Here is a 23,270-nt window from a genome sequence, read left to right on the forward strand (position 1 = left end):
TGACTCAATTAAAATTAATGAATATGTATAATTAAATTCATAAATATATGCCTTTAATAAAGTTATATTTACTGCCATCTAATAAAATAAGTAAAACTTGCCAATTTAGATCATATAAACATCAAATAATTTAAAATAAAATAAATATGATTACTTTATTATTTTTATCAGATTTTACAATCTAAATCTAAACATAACTAGTATCATTTAATAAATTCAAATATAAATAAATTCTAACCATCTTAACCTTGTTGTAATGGTAGATAATAAGACTTTTTCCTATTTAGTAATAATTTATCTAATTTAATTTTAATAATGTTTTAAAATTACAATGCAGAACTTATTATAAAAAATCAATACAAAAAGAATAAGAAAAAAACAAAAATATAAAACAAAAAAATCAATTGACACACAGAAGAAATTTTCACATAAATAAGATAATTATCTACCTACATTTTACGGAATACAATTAAATTATAAGCGTTTAAAATGTTTGATTATATTTAACTATTTTATATTTATATAATAGATAAATTTATATATATATATATATATATATAGGAAATTAAAATTACTATAGGACAAAATAATAAAATATGCACAAAAACAGTACAATTATGTCTGTATTTCTGCTAATTTAATAGTATTATTTTAGAAAGTATTTTTAAATGTCAAGATCATGTTTGATAAATATGGTTGAAAATATTTTAGAAATGGTAACTTTTTAGTTTACAATATCAAGAACATTAAGTAAAATTAGGTAACTTGCCTATATTTAAGTAAAGAGACAGTATAAAATTAATAATTCGTGGAAATTTATTTTAAGATATCCTTTGTAGTAACAATTTTACTATCTTTTATGTTGTTAAATATAGTAACATTTTGAATAATAAAAAATTAACATAATTGTTAAATTTTTGTATAGTCTTAAACACCCTGTTAAAAGCAATATTTCAATTTTTTACCAATAATTTTGTTTTATATATCTAATATCACTCTAGTGCAAAAATGTATCCTGTAAATCAATTATTTCTCACATGAATAAATATGCATAATACAGGTTTATGTTTATATTATATATGAGAAGAAAATATCAAATATTACATTATCCATAATTATATAAAATAAATTTTGTCAATTCAATCATTATAATTTCATAATATGTTATTGTAATTATCTACATTAAGTGTTTTTTCATAATAAAACAATAATAAAAAAATATTAAATGGTTTATATTTTAATAGAGTTTAGAAATTATATATTACATAAAAAACATATCAAGTAAGTGAATATTCATATAAAATTTTGTACATATAATATATAAGAAAGTAAGTTTCAATCTAATATTAAGTTTTGAAAAAATAATATTTATTCCAAAAAATATAGAATTGTAATGCATTTATTACAAGTTGATTAGTTTTTCGCCTTTTTTTGGTTTCATTAATTTGAAAAATAAAAGGATTTTGTCCTTCATTTAATCTGAAGTTAATTTTAGTAGTATAATATTTATCAAAAGATATGAAAAACAAAATCATTTTTCCTCAAATACACAAATTTATACTGTTTTTATTTTATTCATTATATTCTTTCCTAAAATATCCTAATTTAAATTAATGGTTATAATTTGAATTTGTAAAACTTGTGAATACAACATAATTTTATTTAATATAAATTTATATAAGTGGAATATACGTAAATTTACAAACAAATTAAGAATCATAAAATAAAGTAAGTTCATCATAATTCAAGTTTAAAATCTATTTATGTTACGGTGTTAATTTCTTCATTTGTTTCTTAGCATCAAATATGTGGTATATTTGATTTTGATTTTCACCTAAGCAAAAGGATTTTTGTTCACACATCATTTCAAATGTATTACCTTAAATTCATATAAGTTTTATACATCTTAATAAACATTATAATTTATATAACTCATTCAAATACAACCACAAATAAATCAAATATAAATTTTTAAATTCATTTCATATTTATAAAAACTTATATATTCAATAAGTTAAAAGAGACTATAAAGAGGAAAGAAAAAAAAATTTAAAATTCTTTTCGAAAACATTTAACCACACAACTTCTAAACAGTTTAGAATAATCAAACTATATTATGACTAATCCAAACATCATTCATTCAATTATATAAACCTCAATTCAAACATCTAAAAACAAATTCAAACAACACATAGTAAAACATAAATACTTTCAGTTAGCCTTTATACTTAAAATTAATTGAAAATCAACTATCCAAATTTCATCAATACCAATTACATTTCTCAAATTAAACAAAGTGTTCATGTCATTCTCACAATACATTTTATTTCACTATTTAGACCACTCTACATAAAACATACAAAGATATTTTTTTAACCTTTCATCAGATTTAATGACCATGTCACCCGACATTCACATCATCTAACCTAATGTTCTATCAAAACATAAATCATTTCACTTGTCTATAATGTTTATCCACTAAACAATCTTCCAAATTTAAAATAAAAAGCTAGTTATAACTTAAGGATCTAAAATAAAGTATCCAAATATAACATAATTTTAGTATATGGTTAAATAAATGGAAAGAATTACTTTTCTCTACTAACCCATCAAAATTGATGACAAAATTATACAAAAAGTAAAAGTAGAAGAAATCTACAAAATGAATAAATAGATACTTAATATATTTAAAATTTTGATCAAACAAATCTGCACACTTAAGTGATGTGAAGTGCAATCAACTTTCTTAAAATTTAAAGACAAGGAGAAAGTGAGAAAGATAGTGGTGGAGGTAAAGAGAAAATGAAAATGGTGGAGAGAGAGAAGTGTGTCATTTAAGTGTTTTGTTCATTATAAGTAGTTATTTGAATTTTTAAAAAATTTAGAAAAAAAATTATTTTATTGATGTTATAGATATAGTAATATATATCGTAAATTTTATTTTCCATATTATTTTACATGTATCCATATTTATATACCTGCACTTAAACTTATAGGATATTAGTTATCAAAATATTTAAATTAAATAAATAATATTTAAATATTTAAAAGTATATGTTATAATCTTAGAGTTCTATATAATTTTTGTGTGATACAAGACTTTTCTATAGAACCTCGTACTTTTAAATAATTTTTTCACACAATAAAAACTCTTAAAACATATTATATTAGACATTTTCTAAAACTAGTATCCTTTGTACTACAAGAAAAAAATAGATTTGTGGATGCATAAAATTCTATGGAGTGATATTTTCTCAGAAAAACAATTATTTACACAAAAAGATAATGACTAAAAATTTGTTTGAAAAACATTATCAGTAATTATTTAGTTTTTTTTTTCTTTCTATTCGTCGTTTTTTTCCTCATTAATCTCTAATTCATTTATAAGATATTTTATAAATTTGAAAAAAAAAAACTTTCACTTCATCAACAAATTTTGGGAAGATTTTAAAAAAATTCAACCACTAATTAATTTAAAAAAATTTACTTATCGATAAATATTACTATTGAATTTTATAAAACTCAATTACCAATATTTACCAATAAATTTTATTATTAAATAGTCAAAATTTAAATATGAAAATTTTAATGTTCATTTTATCATAATTCATTTAGCTACCAATGAATTTGATTCATTATAAGTCTTATTTCAGTCCGTAAAAAAAAGCTTATATTGTTAACGAATTTTGACATTTATCCATAGATATCTTTTATTAATAAATCTATTTTTTTTAGGAGTAGTTGAATTTACTAATAAAAAATTATTGATGAAAATATTTATTAGTAGTAAAATAATTAATTTGTCAATAAATTTATTAACGAATCTATTATAATAGAAATGTTTATCATTAATAAAAAAATATATAAAATTTGTGAGTAAAATTCATCATAAAATATATTTTACTAATAGATTTTTTTCATAAGTAATAATAAATCTTTTTATAATATCTATTAAGTGATAGGATTTCAATAGTTCTTTATATCTTTATTTTCAAACTATATCATTGTTATTTTAACAAAATAATAATAATTTTGTTCTTTTTTTGTTCAGTTGTTTTTTTTCTGACTTATCGATTCATCTTTTAAGAGTATTTTAAAGTAAAAAAAGTTTTTAAAATCTAAAACACTAATCCGAGATAAAAAATTATAGTTGAGAGTTGTAAAAGTTGTTGAACCAATTCATTTAATTATAATTTTCATAGAATAATATATGTTCAAATAAACTATAGATATAAAGTGAAAACTTTATGCATGTTTATATGATTTTATATAATATTTTTCACTTCATTGATGAAAATTTATTTTAAAATTTCTGTAAGTGAACTTATTTATTTATTTACAAATATTATATTTTTCATTTCTAAAATATTTTCTTTAGTATTTCTTTTGGTTTCAATCATTATATTTTTTTTTATTTCACGTATTCTACTATTAGTCTTCTATTAAAATGTTTTAATTAATTATAAAACAAAACAAAACAAAATAAAATATATACTAGATATTGTATACTTCGAACTTTCATTATATTATATTGTTTGTATATATGTCCTTTACAGTTAAAAGACAAGGTTAATTTTTTTTTCCTAAATTATTATAAAAATTTGTATTTTTTCTCTAAATTAAATTATAAAATATTTTATCTTTACATTTTGTAAAAGTTATGTAAAATATTTTTCCAATAATATAAGAAATTATATTATAATATAATGTGAAACTTCATTTATCACTTATAAAAATATAAACATGATGTTTTTTTTTTAATTTTCATACATGAAGTAAATACTTTGTAATTAAAGTTAAGAATAATATATATATATATATATATATATATATATATATATATATATATATATATATATATATATTTTATAATAATTGAAAGAGGAAAAAGTATATTTAATTCTATACATTTAAAATGTTTTTTGTAAAACCCATGGTATTTTATAAGTGATGGTATTTTAAAAATAGTCAGATTGATTATTTTAATATTAAATGATTTAATTATAAATAGTTTTGTTATAAACGAGTTTCATTATTTTAAAACGTATCATCTCTCTAGAAACCACTTTTCTAGAGTTCTCTGCATTCTCTTTAAAGAGTTCTAACTCTTGAGTCATCTCTTTAGGTACCTAATCGACCATGATAACAAGGTCTACTTTCTTATCTAATCGGTTTTTGTAATAGAACAAGTAAGTTTCAGCTCTTTTTTGCTCTTCACTCTTTAATCGAGTCCATGCATGGAAGTTCCATTGCATATGTACTTTGGCTTTTTCTTTGGGTTTCCTTATCAATCTAAAGTCCTCGTGACTATTTCCTTTTTCAATTTGATGTTTCGTAGGTCCTTCTAGATATTCCTTGCATTTCAAGTAACCTGTAAGGCATTTCAGAGTTGGGCGGTTCCTTGTGAGGTAAGGGAAGCTAGACTCTTTCTTTAGTTTGTGTTTGTATGGTAAATTTTAGAATTTCTATGAATAATAAAATGACTTAAATGAAATTGCTATGCTGTTGTTAATGCTCTTTGTGATTAGATGATGATAAATGATTGTATGATGTTGTATGCTTGGTATGTTGTGTTACAAATGTTTTTGTTGTCATGATTGTGTGTGATGAAGTTGTTTTGTTGTTTGAAATTGAATTCCAAGTGGTTGGAGAGAAGAGTAACCAAATTAATAGTTTATAAGGTCAAATGTGAGATTTTGATAGGGGAGTTTGAGAAATAGATGATGGGGGAAAGAAGCAACTATTGCAGGGCTTTCATAGGGTTATTTAAGACCTATTAGAGTTGTTGAATGAGTGAAATCTAATACAAAACATATATGTATACATTGTTGATGTTTTGAAGTGTTTTTAGTAAGAAAAATGGGATTTTGAGTAGTGAGATTTTGAGGTAAGGGGTATAAACTGTTTTGGAGAGTTGGAAGTTTATTATGAAACCAATTAAGACTTGTCTAAAGGTTGAAATCAGAAAAATCTGCCATGGAAGTGATAATTGCTTAATAGGTTGAGTTTCTTAGTACATTTTTTAGGTTTTGAGTATTGGAAAATGAAAGTAGTAAAGCTAGGAGAAAACTGAGGTGTTAGGGAGTGTTCTTTAGTGTATTATGACTTGTCCATGATTTTAGTTTGCAGACTTTTGAATTAAAAAGTGTATATTTGAGTTTGGATACTTTTGATGTTGTCATATGGATTTAATGCACCTAGTTTGGGTCTAATAATCAAAGAGGTACTTTGCTTTAGTTATAAATGTGTTTTCATATCAATTCTAGTGTGTAATAAACCCTTTTGATCAATTGGATAAGTCTTAGATTCATCAAAGTCATAAACTCAATGTGTTGTCAACTGATATGGCGCTAATGGATAGTTTTCTAGCGTTGAGTGCCACATTCCAGTGGCTTTGGCGCTGAGCGGTAGTTTCTAGCATTGAGGGGTAGCGTTCTGACACTAGGGGGTAGTTTTTTTAGGCTGAGGGGTAATTTTCTACGGTGAGTTTTTGAGTTTCTTTCTTTTATGTTTTTGTGAATAATTATTATATTGATGATTTAATAATATGTGTTTGGTGTAATATATGAAAGGTTAAAATGAGTTATGGATGAGTTTATGATTGAATTAAAGTGTCGTTTGAAAATAATTTCTAAGGTGGAATTCTTATTGATGGTTTCAAAGTAGTGATATAAGTTTCAAAGGTGGAACTTATTAGTGTGATTTCAAGTATCATTATTCTGAATGCAGGGAGCTCAGTTTTTGGGGTTATCCAAACACTCTAATGATCATTCATTCTCAAATAAAGAGGATTAAAACATGTGGTGAGAATAGCATGAGGTCTTAATCTTGGATGCTTCCAGTATGATCCAACGCATGGAACACACTAACCTTGTGAGTGTGGTAGGGTGAAACCTATTGGTAATGGTTTTGCAAAGTAGTAGAAGCCACCACAAGTGCACAACTCGCCATAGCTCAACATTCATTCTAGGTCCGGACAGTCCAATATAAGTCTTGACATATTTAGGATGTTTGATTTAATTGTTATATGTGATTTAATTATGATGTTTGATATATCAGTGTATTGTATGAATTGTTTTAATATGTAGTTTACCCTTACTTTTGTCTTTGTTTGTATGTTTTATTGATTCTCTTCTTAGTTATGATCATCTAGTAGATGTAAGTAGGGTGATGATGTTTTCCTGGAACATAGATAGAATTTTGTTCTCCACGTGTAAGATCTTTTTCATCGATAGTATGTATTTTTTGATAAATTATTATCTGTATAATATTTTATTTTGATAGTTTTATTCTACTAAAATGGGATATTGCATTTTTTATTTTAACTTGTATAAAAAATAAACAATTTATTTAAACATAATAATTATAACTAATTAAATACAATTATAATGACAATTAATGACAATTCAGATATTCATCATTAATGATAACTGAATTAAATGAAAATGTAAAAATAATTATTATAATAATTTAATTAAATGTAATTATAATAACACTCAAATGCTATAAAAAATATTAATTTACTAATGTTGATTAAAAGGTATAATTTTATTATTATTTAAATATATAAAGTGTCATATGTTTTAAGAACAAGAAAGAGTTAAATTTTTCCAAACTTTTATTTGTAAATATATATATATATATATATTGAAATAATATATAAGTGGGGTGCAAACCTTATCCAGTTTTGTGGGTTGAGTTAGACTTAAAATCACTTTTTAATATAAAATAATATATAAATGGGGTGCAAACCTCAGCGTACACGCCGGTTTTGTGGAGTTGAATTAGGTTTAAAACAATTTTCTAATAAATTCTTTAAAGATTTTGTACTCACCTGAAATTATTTTAAACTTTTTTCTGTAAAGTTTTCAATCGAACATCACCAAAATATATGTTCTATGTTCTACAAGAATTTACATTAAAAGTTTGAGTATATCAATGTGTTTCGGATGTGTAGGGCCGTGCAGTTCTAAACCTCCACGTCTTCCGGTCCACTTATCCTGGTAGCTGGTCTTCTGTCCTGATTCTCAGTTCTTTCTCTCAATCCTGAGGGGTGGAGACCTGCAAAAGATTCTCCGATGCCAAAGTCAGTTTCAGAGCAATGGCTTTTCTCAAGGATAGCAATAAATGTGCATTCAATGTAACCTATCTACCACTCACCATGAACCTGTATTTATAGTTTTCGCTATGGGCTTGGGATTAGTGAAAAGTTAATTACGGCCCAATCAGCCCAATAGCTTCTAATTTTTACTTACCTCTAAACCAGGTTAATTTGCTTAGGTCGTAGTGATCAGTGGTTGGGCCGGTCATCATGATGTGGGCGTCCGCCCCGGTGAAACGGGCGTCCGCCCAATCGCTACGGGCGTCCGCCTTACCTATGGATGACTCGGGCACTAAATTGGGCGGACGGCCCTCTACGAGGTCGTCCGGCTCTCCCTGGTGCCAGACGTTTTCGTCTCGGCATTTTCTTGTAGAACACTGAGTATAGAGAGTGCGGGTCTATCTTGTGGTGATGGAATTCCAAGTGAGTTCTTCAAAGTTTTTCTTACAAACAGAGGTTCCGCCCATTCGGTCGACGTAGGCATCGAGATCGGCGGACGGCCTTGTTCGTGGCGCCCAGCACCTGCTGGTATAGGAGAGTTTGTACGGAGTCTAGGTTCAATCCGTGCCTACTTGGGTGGTCGAGCATTTATCCCTCCGGGTGTGGCGTGGGCGCCGAGCTGAGCGGGCGGCCTTTCTGAGGAGCGCCTTTTGTACAGCACCCGGCACTTTGGGCGTCCTTCGTACGGCGCCCGGTATTTCGGGCGTCCTTCGTACGGCGCCTGGCACTTCGGCGCCCTTCGTACGGCGCCTGGCCCTTCGGCGCCCTTCGTACGGCGCCTGGCACTTCGGCGCCCTTCGTACGGCGCCTGGCCCTTCGGCGCCCTTCGTACGGCGCCCGGTATTTCGGGTCTCGGTATTTCGGGCGTCCTTTGTACGGCGCCCGACACTCTCTGGTACACAATGTATATAATTTCAAGAAACTAATTACTTATTATGGTTTATTTCTTTGTGTGTTTTTGTTTGTTTTCCTTTTATGCAGCACGTACGTTTAGATAAATAAAATATAAATTCGAAATAATTTCATTCATTATTAATCTTTCTATTCCTTTGGTAACACCCAAAGTTTTACAATACAATATCATTTATATATGATAAACGAGATTCTTTTTTCATATATATATATATATATATATATATATATTATATTATATTATATTATTTCGTACAGATATATTTATAGTTGTTATAGATAAAAAATCCATAACTAATTTATTATTTGAAATATACTTATATTATTCTATTATCTATTTTAATAGTAATACTATTATTATTTTCGTGTATATATATATATATATATAACTAAGTAACCGTGACTATATATATACAAGTAGAGAAGAGGATGAAGTGTATAAAATTTAAAAATGTACTTAGTATTGAATTGAGAAAAGCAGTAGAAATACTATAAATTTTTTATTTGCCTATGCTTATTCACAAATGTAGACTTTTGGAAGAATTTGAAAACAACCAAAATAAATGAAAGACATTTTTGGACCTCAAATAAGTAAAAAAGAAAACATGAGAGAAAATCTTGTAATTGCTTCCAAGTGAGGTTTCAACCCAACCAAATATGAAATTATAGTAAACATGTGAATAATAATATTAAATGCTTTAAATACGAACAAGGTCATTATACTAAAGATTGTCATCTTATTTCAAGTATGGAAAACCTAGTAACATATTCTCTGAGTGTGGATAACATAAGTCATATTTTAATCTTGTTGCACCAAGGCAAGACCTACCACAACAAGAAGAGTTTATGCTATGATTGGAGCTAGAGATACTGAAAACCCATTATCTAATTTAAGGTATGTGTTTTATTAAAGGAAAAACTTTAAATGTAATGTATGACTTAGGTGCAACAGACTCATTCCTTTCCAACAATTACATTCAATACCTTAACTTGTCGACCTCTTTTCTAGACACTATGTTAGTTGTTTCATCTCCCATAAGTAAATCTGTAATTACTAGTAAAGTTTGTTTAAATTGTCCTTTATTTATTCAAAATAGAAAATTCCTTGTAAATTTAGTTTGTCTACCTTTGTCTCAATTAGACTTGATCTTAGGTATGAACTGGTATCTTTCAATCAAGTCCTTTTGAGTTGTGTCGAGAAATCAGTAATATTTCCAAACTCTGAAAATCTTTTAAAATCACCTGTCGACTTAGTAAGTAAGCCCTTCAGGAATGAAATTCAAGAATATTTGTTATTATCTTTTATGAAAATAAAAGAGGAAGTTGATTTAAAAACTATAACAGTTGTTCAAAATTTTCCTGAAGTTTTTCTCAATGATACTCTTGGTTTACCACCTAATAAAGAAATTAAATTTTCCATAGATTTAATGCCTGAAAATGGACTAGTCTTTATAGCACCATATAGGACGTCACCCTTTGAATTAGATGAACTAAAGAAACAATTGAAAGAGTTAATTGAAAAACAGTTCATTCATCCTAGTGTGTCACCTTGGGGAACACCAATTTTGTTAGTTTAAAAAGAAGATGGAAGTTTTAGGTTATGTGTAGATTACGTTTAGTTAAATAAATTTAGCATAAAGAATAAACACCCTCTTCCAAAAATAGATTATTTAATGGACTAATTGAAAGGAGCCTCTATATTTTCAAAATTAGATTTGAGGTTAGAATATCTTCATATTAGTGTAAAAGCAGAAGACATACAAAAAATCTGCATTTAGAACTAGGTATGGTCATTATGAGTATCAATGTCTTTTGGTGTTACTGATGCTCCTGCAGTATTTATGGATTATATAAATAAGATTTTTCGTCCATTTTTATATTATTTTGTAGTTGTTTTTACAAATGACACTCTTATTTATTCTAAGACTCTTGAAAAGCATGAGGAACACCTTCTAATGTCTTATAGATTTTGAAAGATAAACAATTGTATGCTAAATTGTCTAAGTGCTATATTTGGTTAGAAGAAGTGAAATTCTCAGAACATGTAATTTCTAAAGGAGTGTTGGTAAATCCAACCAAAGTAGAATCAATTTTACAATGGGAACGACTAAAAACCTTGATTCATATTCATGGTTTCCTTGGTTTTGTAGGATATTTCAGAAAATTGATTTTCTAAAATAGTGATGCCTTTAACTCAACTCACTAAAAAGGGTCAAACTTTTGTATGGATAGAAAACTGTGAAAATAGTTATCAAGAACTCAATAAAAGATTAACCACTTCTCTTATTTTAACTTTACTTGATCCTAATGGACATTTTGTGATGCTTTGAAAATTGGATAGGATGTGTTCTTATACAAGATAGAAAGATAGTTGCATATGCTTCTAAGCATCTAAGAACACATGAGAAAAATGATCCAGACCATAATTTAGAACTATCTGCCATTGTTTTTGCACTTAAAATATGGAAACATTATGTCTATGATGATAAGAGTCTCAAATGTTTGTTTGATCAAAACAAGTTAAATATGTGACAAACAAGATGAATGAAATTCTTGAAAGATTATGATATATGTATTATAAGTCTATTATGTATAATTATGGTATGCATATATGTAAAATACCAACTTTATGGAAATAAAAAAAATGTTGTGAAATATTTTGATAAATAATGAAGATGTTATAATTTTCTAAGATAAATGAAGAAAAAATAAATTAGGACGTCACACCTTCTTTGAAAATGAGTCCCAAATGTTTATGCACACAAGTAAAAGCAAAACATGATGCAAGGTCATAAAAATTTCAACATATAAATTGCCAAAATTCAATTCACATAAATCACCGTAAAATTCCTAAACTTATAAAAAATTCAAGACATCAAGTTTCGACAAAGAAACTAAATCCCTAGAAATAATAGGTGCATAAAAAGTATTAGTCAAGTCTAAATGAAATCCAATATCAAAGATTGTGCGATATAAGTCCTGGTAGCTTCCACTGGAACCTTCATTCTATTTCCCATGAAGACAAATTTCACATTTAGGTTTATGGTTTAGTTGAAAGGATTTTATACATCATACTAAAAACATGAATTGTACATTTATAATCAACCCACCAAGTTGTTAGGTCTATTAAGGAGGGGTTCACCGAGAAAATACAAACACCAATGAGATCTGAGTCCAACCATATAAGGGATTGATACCACTCTCTACCAAAAATCTTAAGGCAATGGGTCTTTAGCGGAAGCATTTCCAACCAACTACAACCACTAGTAACCCTTTGCTAGGAAGGCTTTCGATATAGGGACCATTATACTCATTTGAGCCAGTCACCAAGACAAACCATCGACTCTGATAACACTGTCTATTAAGGAGGGTTCACAACAATGGATTAATGGGTCATTCACCTTTATATAGTGTTCTACTTTCTTATTTTTATTCAATGTGAGACTTGGACTCACACTTGGATTCCCAACAAATTATTATGAGAACTTCAATTAAATTTGTTTCAAAACATACATAAAGATTGTGCCCAACAATAAATTTGATTATTTTTATTTGAATATTTATTAAATATTTTTAATTATCTCAAATGTCTTCCTTGTCATCACCTAACGTGCGACAAAAGAAATATCCACGAAAACTACACTTATTTTAACACATTTTTAATAAAAAACAATACCAACCAATAGTTTTTTCACCTTAACCACAATATTGTTTTATATTAACTAAAATGTCTCACATGGCTAACATGTAAAAACAACTAAACAAGACTACAAAACAAGATACCATCCACTAACCTATTTAATGAAAAAAAAAAGTTAACAAAGAGAAAATCAAATAAAAAAATTGAATACTCAATAAACAAAATTAAAAAAATAATCGAAAATACTCAAATTTAAAACAAAAATTGACCTTTAATTAAGTCTTTTTATATACATAAACACGAGAGAAATTTATTTATTTTTCATCTATATATATTTACTATACTTTTCTCTATAATCAAATCCTTACGGTTACAAATTTCACACAAAGAAAATTCTGAAAGAGCACTAATTAAACATTAAATAATAATTAATATTAACTTTATGCATACATATATTAAATGCATTTAATATATGGCTTAATACATATAGTAAATAATATGTTTTTGTCTTCAATTTGCACACTATGATTTATGCTCATTTAATGAATTGATTTTATTTTCAATTTCCTTATTCTTAATATTTATTCTTTTTGACAGGCTGTCCCATTTTAACTTAAACAAATTTCCTCCTTTAATATCTTCCTTTATTATTTTGATTCTCCTTATACTTCATGTTTTATTCCTTCTATATGACCTGCCTTTAAATAAACCTTTATGTTTTTTTAATTTTTCTTATACTTTGTGTTTTATTTTTACTCCACGATGACCTGCTTTTAAGTAAAAAAAAAAAAGGGTTTATAAATATATTTTACTAATACTATCTAGTGAAATCTAATATTAATAAACAAAATTACTATCTAGTGCCAGATTATATGTATGCGTGTACGAGTGCAAATTTTTTTATAAAAAAGAAATCATAAATAAAAAAATAATTAATATCATAACTATTAAAATAAAAATTATTATTAAAATTCATAGGTGTAAAAAAGTCACATAAAATAATAATCATAAAAGTAATTTTTTATTAATTATAATCATATAATAGAACCAAATAACATGAAATAAAAAAAAAATAACATATCGAAGAACGTTGAAGAAATTTAAGACTTTAATGAAATAGGAGAATTATTTGACTCGTTGAAAAACATCTATTAACATGTGTGCTGCACAATGTTTCAAAATCAAATGTGACGTTGTTCATCTCATAATCTTCAAAGGTCATTGTAATGAATTTAACGATAAAGATATGATTGTATCAATTTTTTTTTTAAATTAAACACTAAATTAAAATAAATAAAAATACAAAGACTGATTTGAAATTTTGTACAAAATGGAGACCAATAAAATTGTTTAACCTTTTTATTTATTTTTATCTAAATTTGATAAAGCTAAAATAATAAAAATATATATTTAACGCATTAATGACATAATTAATAGTTATAGATATTCCATAATTAAGAAAAGACAAAAACTGTAGAAGTAAAATTCAAATTGTCCTGCATTGAGGACTGTTCTTGTTGGAGCGGATGGCTGGAAGCAATCCCAAGCAGAATTACCCTGCCCCGACACAAACGTTAAATATTATAAATATAGTATTAAAATAACGTATATGATGATTATTTTGAAGTACAAAAATTTATTTAATCATTTAGAAATAAAAACTTACCTATATAAATATTTAATTAATGTATTAATTTTGAAAGTGATAATTTATTTTATTTTATTTTCTTTATAAGACAGCAGACCTTAAAATAAAATTAGTTGTTTTCTTTTTGTTATCTCTCTTCGACATTCTCTCTATATATGTATGCAATTTCCCCACCCTTCTTCCCTAAAATTCCTTCTTACTTTCAGTCTCTTTCATTATTTTTCCTTGAAACACGCCACAATCTCCATCAGCGTCATCGTCATCGTCATCGTCATGATGATGATCACACTGAACTCTTCCTCTTGTGCCAAACATCCACTCTCCTCGTACTCTTCATCATTAACAGATTTGGGCTGCACCACAAGGATTCAGAAGAAGCCCATTAGAAAGGTGGTAGATTGTGCTCTACAATCTCCCTCAGTCATCAATTTCCCAAAACAACCCCGAGATAAATCTCAAATTACCCAAGAACCCACCACCCCTGCGTTGACGACAGACTCTCCCAAAAGGATTCAGTTGAACCCATTCCAAAAAGCCGCAGCAATGGCCCTAGACATATTCGAGAGCGCGTTGCTTGCACGCGAGCTTCGACAACCTCTCTCCAAAACCACGGACCCACGCGTCCAACTCGCCGGAAACTACGCCCCCGTCCCTGAACACCCTGTCCAACATTCCTTACCCGTAATCGGCACAATCCCCGAGGAAATTAATGGGGTCTATCTTCGTAACGGCGCCAACCCATTGTTCCAGCCCAAGTCCGGACACCACCTCTTCGACGGCGACGGCATGGTCCACGCCGTTAAAATCAATGACGGCACTGCAAGCTACGCATGCCGCTTCACCCAAACGCAGAGACTCATGCAAGAGCACCAACTGGGAAAACCAGTGTTCCCCAAAGCAATCGGCCAACTCCATGGCATTTCGGGCATCGCCAGGCTTCTTCTCTTCTACGCTCGAGGTCTTTGTGGCATCGTCGACCACCGCCGTGGCGCCGGCGCCGCTAACGCTGGCCTCGTTTTCTTCAACGGAAAACTCCTCGCCATGTCCGAAGACGATCTCCCCTACGAGCTTCGAGTTACCGCTTCCGGTGACCTCCAAACAGTCGGTCGTTACAGCTTCCACGACCAACTGGATTCCTCTATGATCGCGCACCCTAAGATTGATCCTATCTCCGGAGAGCTTTTCTCTCTGAGCTACGACATTACCAGTCCCTGCCTCAGGTACTTTAATTTCTCGCCGAAGGAGGTGAAGTCACCAGACGTCGAAATCCGGCTCGACATTCCGACGATGACGCACGACTTTGCGATCACGGAGAATTTCGCGGTAATCCCCGACCAACAGGTGGTTTTCAAACTGAGCCAAATGTTAAATGGAGGTTCACCGGTGATGTACGACGGCAAGAAGACATCGCGGTTCGGCGTCCTCCCTAAGCACGCCACAGACGAGTCGAGCATCTTGTGGGTGGAGTCGCCGGATACGTTCTGCTTCCACCTCGTCAATGCGTGGGAGGAACGCGACACAGAGGAGGTGGTGATAATCGGGTCATGCATGACGCCCCCGGATTCCGTCTTCAATGATAGCGAGGAAAATCTGAGGACCATCTTAACAGAAATAAGACTGAATCTGAGAACAGGATCCTCGAGGCGCAGAGTTCTGGTTCCCAACATGAACCTGGAAATTGGGATGGTAAACCGGAAGCGACTGGGGAGGAAAACCCGGTTCGCGTACATGGCTATTGCCGAACCGTGGCCAAAGGTATCTGGTTTGGCAAAGGTGAACCTGGTGAGTGGAGAGGTGATGAAACACGAATACGGAGAGAGAAGGTTTGGTGGAGAGCCATTCTTTTTGCCCACAGGCGACGGAGGAGACGAAGATGAAGGGTACGTTATGGCTTTTGTGCATGATGAGATGAGATGGCAGTCTGAGTTGCAGATTTTGAATGGCGTGGACTTGAAGTTGGAGGCTACTGTGATTCTGCCAACCCGAGTGCCCTATGGGTTTCATGGGACCTTTGTGGAGGCTAAGGATCTGGCCTCACAGAGCACTGATTAATCACCATTGCAGTGACCCAGTGCTGCTGCATGTGGCACATGTGTACTATTTTATTGGGTTGCGTATACCGAGACAGACAGGTCCCTCCCAGGTTCTCCACAACATAGATTATGATTCTCCTCTTTTATCTTTCTAGTGAGTCATTGCTAAATAAATACATAAGCTTTTTCTGGAATCAGCTTGTAGTTCTGGGTGGACTATGCATCTACCATACATGGAGCTCAGCTGTTTTCTGTTTTTTTTTTTTTTTAATATACATTTATTTTATTTTGATGAATTCACTTTTTGTTACGTATTGGTTCGGTTTGGCAAGTGTATCATCACTCCTGTTTTTCTCACTCTCTTTTTCTATTCATCTGTGAAAGTGTTGTCGGCATTCACATGTTGCTCTGATAAGCAAGTTTCTTTCCACCAACTGCTCACCATTCACGTTACCACACACCATCTCATCTTATCTCAGGAAACTCAATCAAGAAAAATACAATTTTTTTTTTATAATTATTTTAGTCTTATAATGTGTGTCATCATCTTATTATTAATCTTCAGGATATAATCCACCTTAGTGTATTTGTCTTAATTTTGATTAATGATCTGACCGAGAATACGAGTATGAGAAAAAAAGATTAAAAAGAAAAATGAAAGCACGCATTGTTGTTGGGCCGATGAGCAATCTTGCTAACATATCTATGAATCGTCTGTAGACCTTTGAAAGCCAACTTTGAATATTGGATCCAAAAATTGAACCGAAATCTGATTTATAATTAATAGATAGATTAGATATTATTTTTGTTATTTTATTATTATCTTTATATCTTATAAATAAAAATGCAACCTTTCACAATCAACTGAACTATTTTGATCGTACAGTAGTAACTTAAACTTTTTGTGCATAGTGTATCAAAAAATATGTATGGCATTGGTTTTAATATGACAGTGAAGTACTGATTAATCATATGGATAAACTAACATTGATAAGATGAAAATCCAAAGAAAGAAGCAGAAGGTCAAAGTGTAGTGTCCCACAGAATGAGACCTCTCTATGCTTGAGAGCCAAGAATGATAACTTCCATATATGTTAGGATACATCTAAGTCCTGAAAAACAATTACAAATTATTACCGGACTGGCATTTGGTGGATTGATTTAAGATGAGTGTATTTGTTGATTTTTTTTTTGTCTCTTTTATCTTCTGTTATTTCATTACTATTAAAATATAAAAATATGAATAATGGTAATTCTTTTTGTTATAAGAATAATATTTTTTTATTATTAATGCATTAAATTAATTTTTTAAATAATATATTTTAAAAAATATATTTTAACTTACATATAATACTAAAAAATAGATAAATAAAATGAAAGTAAAATTTTAAAATGAAAATGTAAGAACCAAATTAATTTGTTTGAGGATACGTATAATTGTTTTAAATGAGATGAAACATAAATATTTTATTATTTCAGATAAATTTAGTATAAATAAAAAATATTATTATTCAAATAGTTGGTCATATAATCTTTTTAAAAATTTATATTTTGTCTTTTCTCTATATGTTTTAAATAATTATTCATTTTATTTTATATATGAATTCACCTTAGAGATAATATTGGATAGTAGAATACTTTTTATCAAACAGAAGTAGTTTTTGAGTAAGTTTTTTTTTTCTCGAATTGGTTTATAGGATGTGATACATACGTTAAGGCTTTGCATATGATGTTTATGGAGGAAAAGTAAATCTCTATTAGTATAATGTTTAATTGATTACCAAAATATCTTATATACATGTTTAATATTTTTTGTGAGGTTAGTGAAGTTGGGGTTTAAGGTTAATGAAAATGTTATAAAAGTAAGATAAATTAGTTATAGTTTTGATAACATTTTAGATAAGTGGTTCAAAGTGTTTTTAATTTTTTTATGACTGATACATATTGGTATGGTATGGGAAATCAGATTGCAGTCTCTATATACAAAAAGTTAGTAATATAATATTTGAGATTAGACACTTCAAATAAGAAACTCCAATAACAATATCATTACTTAATTACTTCTAAGCAAATAAAGTGGAGATAAGTGTTTTCCTCTTTATAAATAAACTTTTACACATCATTAAACATCGTAAATACATTTAAATGTTTCTAAACTAGGTCTATTCTCAAAATTAGGATAAACATTTTGGTATCTATCATGGGATATAATAAAACACTTCATAACATTCGAAGTTTGTTTATTTTGAGATATTTATTACAATAATTCTATTTACAATAGGGTTAATGTTCTTTGTACACTTTCACTGTTTAGTAATGTATTTTATAGATGAAATGTAATTGAAGTGATGGATATGATAAATTATATAGTTTGTTTAAGCAAAATTCTAAGTTTGTGTGAACAAAATTCTCAGCAAATACGTTGTATGCTTAGTAGTTAAAAGATGTAGAATGTTGCAATTGGGTCAAAATAATTCTTACCTAAAAAAAGATTGCTCAATCATATGAATGAAAAAATGAAGTAAAACAAATTTTTGACCAAATTTTTACAATATGAAATTTTTCAAAATCTTTTTATAAATAGTTATTTGAAAACCAAATTCTCATTAAGCACTCGAGAGATTTACTTATTAGGGAACTATGTTCTCATTGAACGAAATTTATTTAATCGAGAATATGAGAGATTTAATTGTTTGATAAAAAAATCTTTGGTTGAGTAAGTAGACTAGTGATTGGACATAAACTTAATTTGGTAAGGAAACAAACTACTAGTTGAGGAGACATGTTTGTAAACTTTAAAAACAAAAACATGTGATTTAAATGTTTTTAAGTGGTAAAGTATTTTATATTTCACCAAATTTTTATATTTTATCAATATATTATACTTGAATATTATTATAATGTGATGAATATTATTATTTTATTTGATTTGAAATGTATATGAATATGAATATATGATGCTAAGTTAGTGATATGCATGCTATATGTTTTGGATATAATTATTTTTGAGGTTGAGATAGTTAGATTATGTATTATTTTTTTTGAGTTGTGAATGTCAAACTATAATATGAAAAATAATTGGTTGGGAAGTCGTAGGGACATGTTACATAAGTGGATGTGTTTGTATGGTATAGGTTTGTTGTATGAGACAACTTAGGGCTTGTTTTTTTTTAGTGAATTTGAGGGAGTGGATTTGAGGGAATTTGAGAGGATTTGAAGATAATTTTTTTTTGTCGTTTTTTTTGAGCGAATTTGAAGGTAAATAAGAGTGAATTTAAAAATATTTTTTTTAATTTGTCACGTCAATACAATTCTATACTAATTCTCACAAATTTTATTTTCAAATTCACTCTCATTTACCTCCAAATTCGCTCAAAAAAACGACAAAAAAAATTATCTTCAAATCCTCTCAAATCCCCTCAGATCCATTCCCTCAAATCCACTCAAAAGAATAAGGCTTTAGTGAAATGTAATTTGAAAATATAAATTTGTTATTCTAATTCAACTTATGGGTTTTCTTTCGAGTTAAATGTTTGTGATATTAATGTCAAAGTAATTTATGATTATAATATGATATATAATTAAGAGATCACATATCACATATAAATGTGCCAATTTGGCTTTTCTTATATAGTTTGGGATCAAAAAGACTCACAGGATCAAAACATCCTCATAAAAAAAACCCATACGACCAAAATATCAAAAGCTCTATGGGTTAAGGTCAACTCATGGATTTTTTTTAGAAATCATAACTTGTTAAGCAAATAATAATAACAGTTTCTCTCTTAGTATTTTGGACCAGTTTAATTTTCTTTATTAATATATGCCTTTAAATTTTATTTTAAGTAATTAAACTAATTTTACATATATTGTCTTATTTATATATATATATATATATATATATATATATATATATATATATATATATATATAATATTTAAATCTATTCTGAATTTTAAATCAATATTTATCTCTTTTATGATGGTTTAGATAAAATGGAAGACAAGTTATAAGTAGTAGGATTGAATCTCCATTAACAAAAGTTAACATTTGGGATAGTTTTTTTTATTTTAGGTAAAATTATGTTTGCATAGGATATGGTTTTGATTAATAATTTTAAAAAGAACGAAATAATATATTTAAATTAAGAATAAGTTTAATGTATAATCTAAACATAAAATTATTTTGCTCTCAATACGTTATAAAATAATTTAAATGATTTTTTCCTTTTCTTTATATGTGAATAAAGAATATAACTTTAATCATTATTCATTTACCTATTTCTCAAGATAAAAAAAAGAACAATAAATCTCACAGTGAGATTTGGAGAAAAATTGACTATAACTTAAATAAACATTATAAAAATTACAAATTGAAATTTCAAAATACAAAAGTTAAAGAATTTTTTATATAAAAAATTAAGAAAATATTTTTCCTATAAATAAAATGTCAATGTCCTTTTATAAAAAAAAAAACATAAGATGTTTAAAATCATGAAGAAAGTGAATGTTTATTTTAAAAAAATATAAGGTAAATGTGATTTTTCGAAAACATAAGAGCTAAGCAGGAATTTTAAAGTATATGAAATGTTATTATCATTCAGTATAATTTTAGAGAAAATGAATAATATCTTCTCTTGAAATAAACTTTTGTTTGTATTTAATAGCATCTTTAATTCAATGTAAGAGTATTAGCGAATGTCTTAAATTTAAAATACTCAGTCTTAATACTAAGACATTGCTATTATACAATATATTCGATCTTAAAATTAAAAATAAATTTTCAATACTAACAACTTGTCTTAACAAATAATTTAATTGTCATAATTAAATATCAATTTTGTTTCGGTGTACATTTTCCTGTGTGTCTTTGTTGCTCCTGAATGTCTGGGATACTTGCATTTCTTCAATTGTTGTTCTTCATACTCGCCAAAGGAGGGGAAGGTACCTGCAAAGATACTCCGACGCTCAAGTCAGATATGAGTTATGGAGCTGAAGCTCAGAAGAAAGTAATTGGATACTGCTCTGAAATATTATTCAGGATCTCTAGAGCATAAAGAGAACGTACCTGGACTTTGGTCCTGTCACTGCATTTATAAGCAAAATAAAAATAACCACCTTACCTAAAAATGTGGCTAGTGGCTTTGACAAATATCTTAACTGTCTAAAATATCTAAGATATTTATGTTATTACATAAATATCCTTACTACATAACATGCCCCCCAAGTCCGAGTTAACCGTTCCGTTTTATGAACGTGGTAACTATAGGACTTATGAGTTTGAGGGAGGCTGTCTTCGCTGTAATTAGAGAGTGTGTGCAAGTGAAGAATTTGATGGACCAAAAGGAGGCGAAGATGAACGGCAAAAAGCTGGAGCAAATGAGGCCGAACGTGAGGATACGTATGACCGAGCGATAGAGGTCGAGTGGTATGCGAGGCCGATCATGAGGACTGTTACATAGGTCGAGCGGTCGAGTGGCATGTGAGACTGATCATGAGGAAGTCGTACGCATTGGTTGTCGAGCGCTTAAAACCAAAAGGTTGAACAAATTTGGGGTCGAACGGCCAATTTCTTGAGCGCTCGTAAACATGGATTGCCGAGCGGTTGAGCGTGAGGATGGTTTGTGAGCGCTCGTAAACATGGACTGCCGAGCGCTCGTTGATGTGAATTGACGAGCGGCTCTTGAACGGTCGTTAAAATGGAATGTCCAGCGAAGTTTGGATGATCGTTGTTTGTCGATCGTTGAGGCCGAACGCTGATTGAGTGGACGCTCGTTAACAATTGAATGTCGAGCGTTGAGACCGAACGACGGACTAAGTGTACGCTCGTTGACATTTGTTTGTCGAGCGTTGAGGCCGAACGCTGACTGAGTGGAGGCTCGTTAACAATTGAATGTCGAGCGTTGAGGCGAACGGCTGAACGAGTGGACGCTCGTTGACAATTGAATGTCGAGCGTCGAGGCGAACGGCTGAACGAGTGGACGCTCGTTGACAATTGAATGTCGAGCGTCGAGACCAAATGACGAACGCTTTCGATGTTGAACGACAGAATCTTTGAATAGTTGATGTTCTTGGGTGAACATAAGCTAGGCTACGGGGATGGTCCCCTAGGTTTGATGGTCTGGGTGTTCTAGGGCGAACATCTACCAGCGGGAGTGTGTCCCTTTGTTTAATGCACCTGGGTGTTCTAGGACGAACATCTACCAGCGGGAGTGTATCCCTTTATGCACCTGGGTGTTCTTGGGCGAACATCTACCAGGTTGAGAAATGCTTCAGGATGGACGGCTCTCAGGTGTCCGCTTTTATGTACAAGAGATGCTCATCTGCACTGTAAAAAATAATATTAAACATATAGGTGAGACCGTTTGGTCGAGTTGCAAACCTGGTGACCGAACGTTCATTAGGCCGAATGCTGGACGCTTGAGGCCGTACGTCAAAGAGATGAAGTGACCGAATGATTCCTGCGGAAGTAGCCGAACGTTAATGAAGTGATTGGCCGAACGGTTGCAGCCAAGATGCCGAACGCTAATGAGGCCGAATGCGGCAGTGCTCGTATTGAAGAATGGTCGAGCGGTAGAGACCGAACGTGAGGACGAGCGGTTGAAGGCGAAATGATGCCGAACGGCCCATTGTTTGAACGTTCGTACATCTACTGATTGTCGAGCGTTCTAATCCGAAGGGTGGAGGCCGAAATATCGATTACTTGAACGTTCGTCCACATTGAGTGTCGAGCGTTAGCGCTCCGATCCGAAGACGAGGACGAACGTTATTTATTCGAGTGGGCGAACGTTGAGAACCCGAGCTGACGAACGTTGGTGACCGAGTTGGCGAACGTAGAGGACGGGGTGGACGAGCGCTCGTTGAAATGGAGCGACGAACGCTCGTTGAAATGGATGGACGAACGCTCGTCCACATAATGATTGTCGAGCGTTCGTCT

General features: G+C 30.1%; 1 pseudogene; it reads left to right on the top strand.

The window, feature by feature from the left end:
• The first annotated feature begins 14,400 nt into the window (after nt 1–14,400).
• On the top strand, nt 14,401–16,711 carry LOC124832363 (9-cis-epoxycarotenoid dioxygenase NCED2, chloroplastic pseudogene; annotated as a pseudogene).
• The last annotated feature ends 6,559 nt before the right edge of the window (nt 16,712–23,270 follow it).

Source organism: Vigna umbellata, chromosome 8, assembly GCF_029865625.1.
Source record: "Vigna umbellata cultivar VRB3 chromosome 8, Vumbellata_1.0, whole genome shotgun sequence".
Classification (NCBI taxonomy): domain Eukaryota; kingdom Viridiplantae; phylum Streptophyta; class Magnoliopsida; order Fabales; family Fabaceae; genus Vigna; species Vigna umbellata.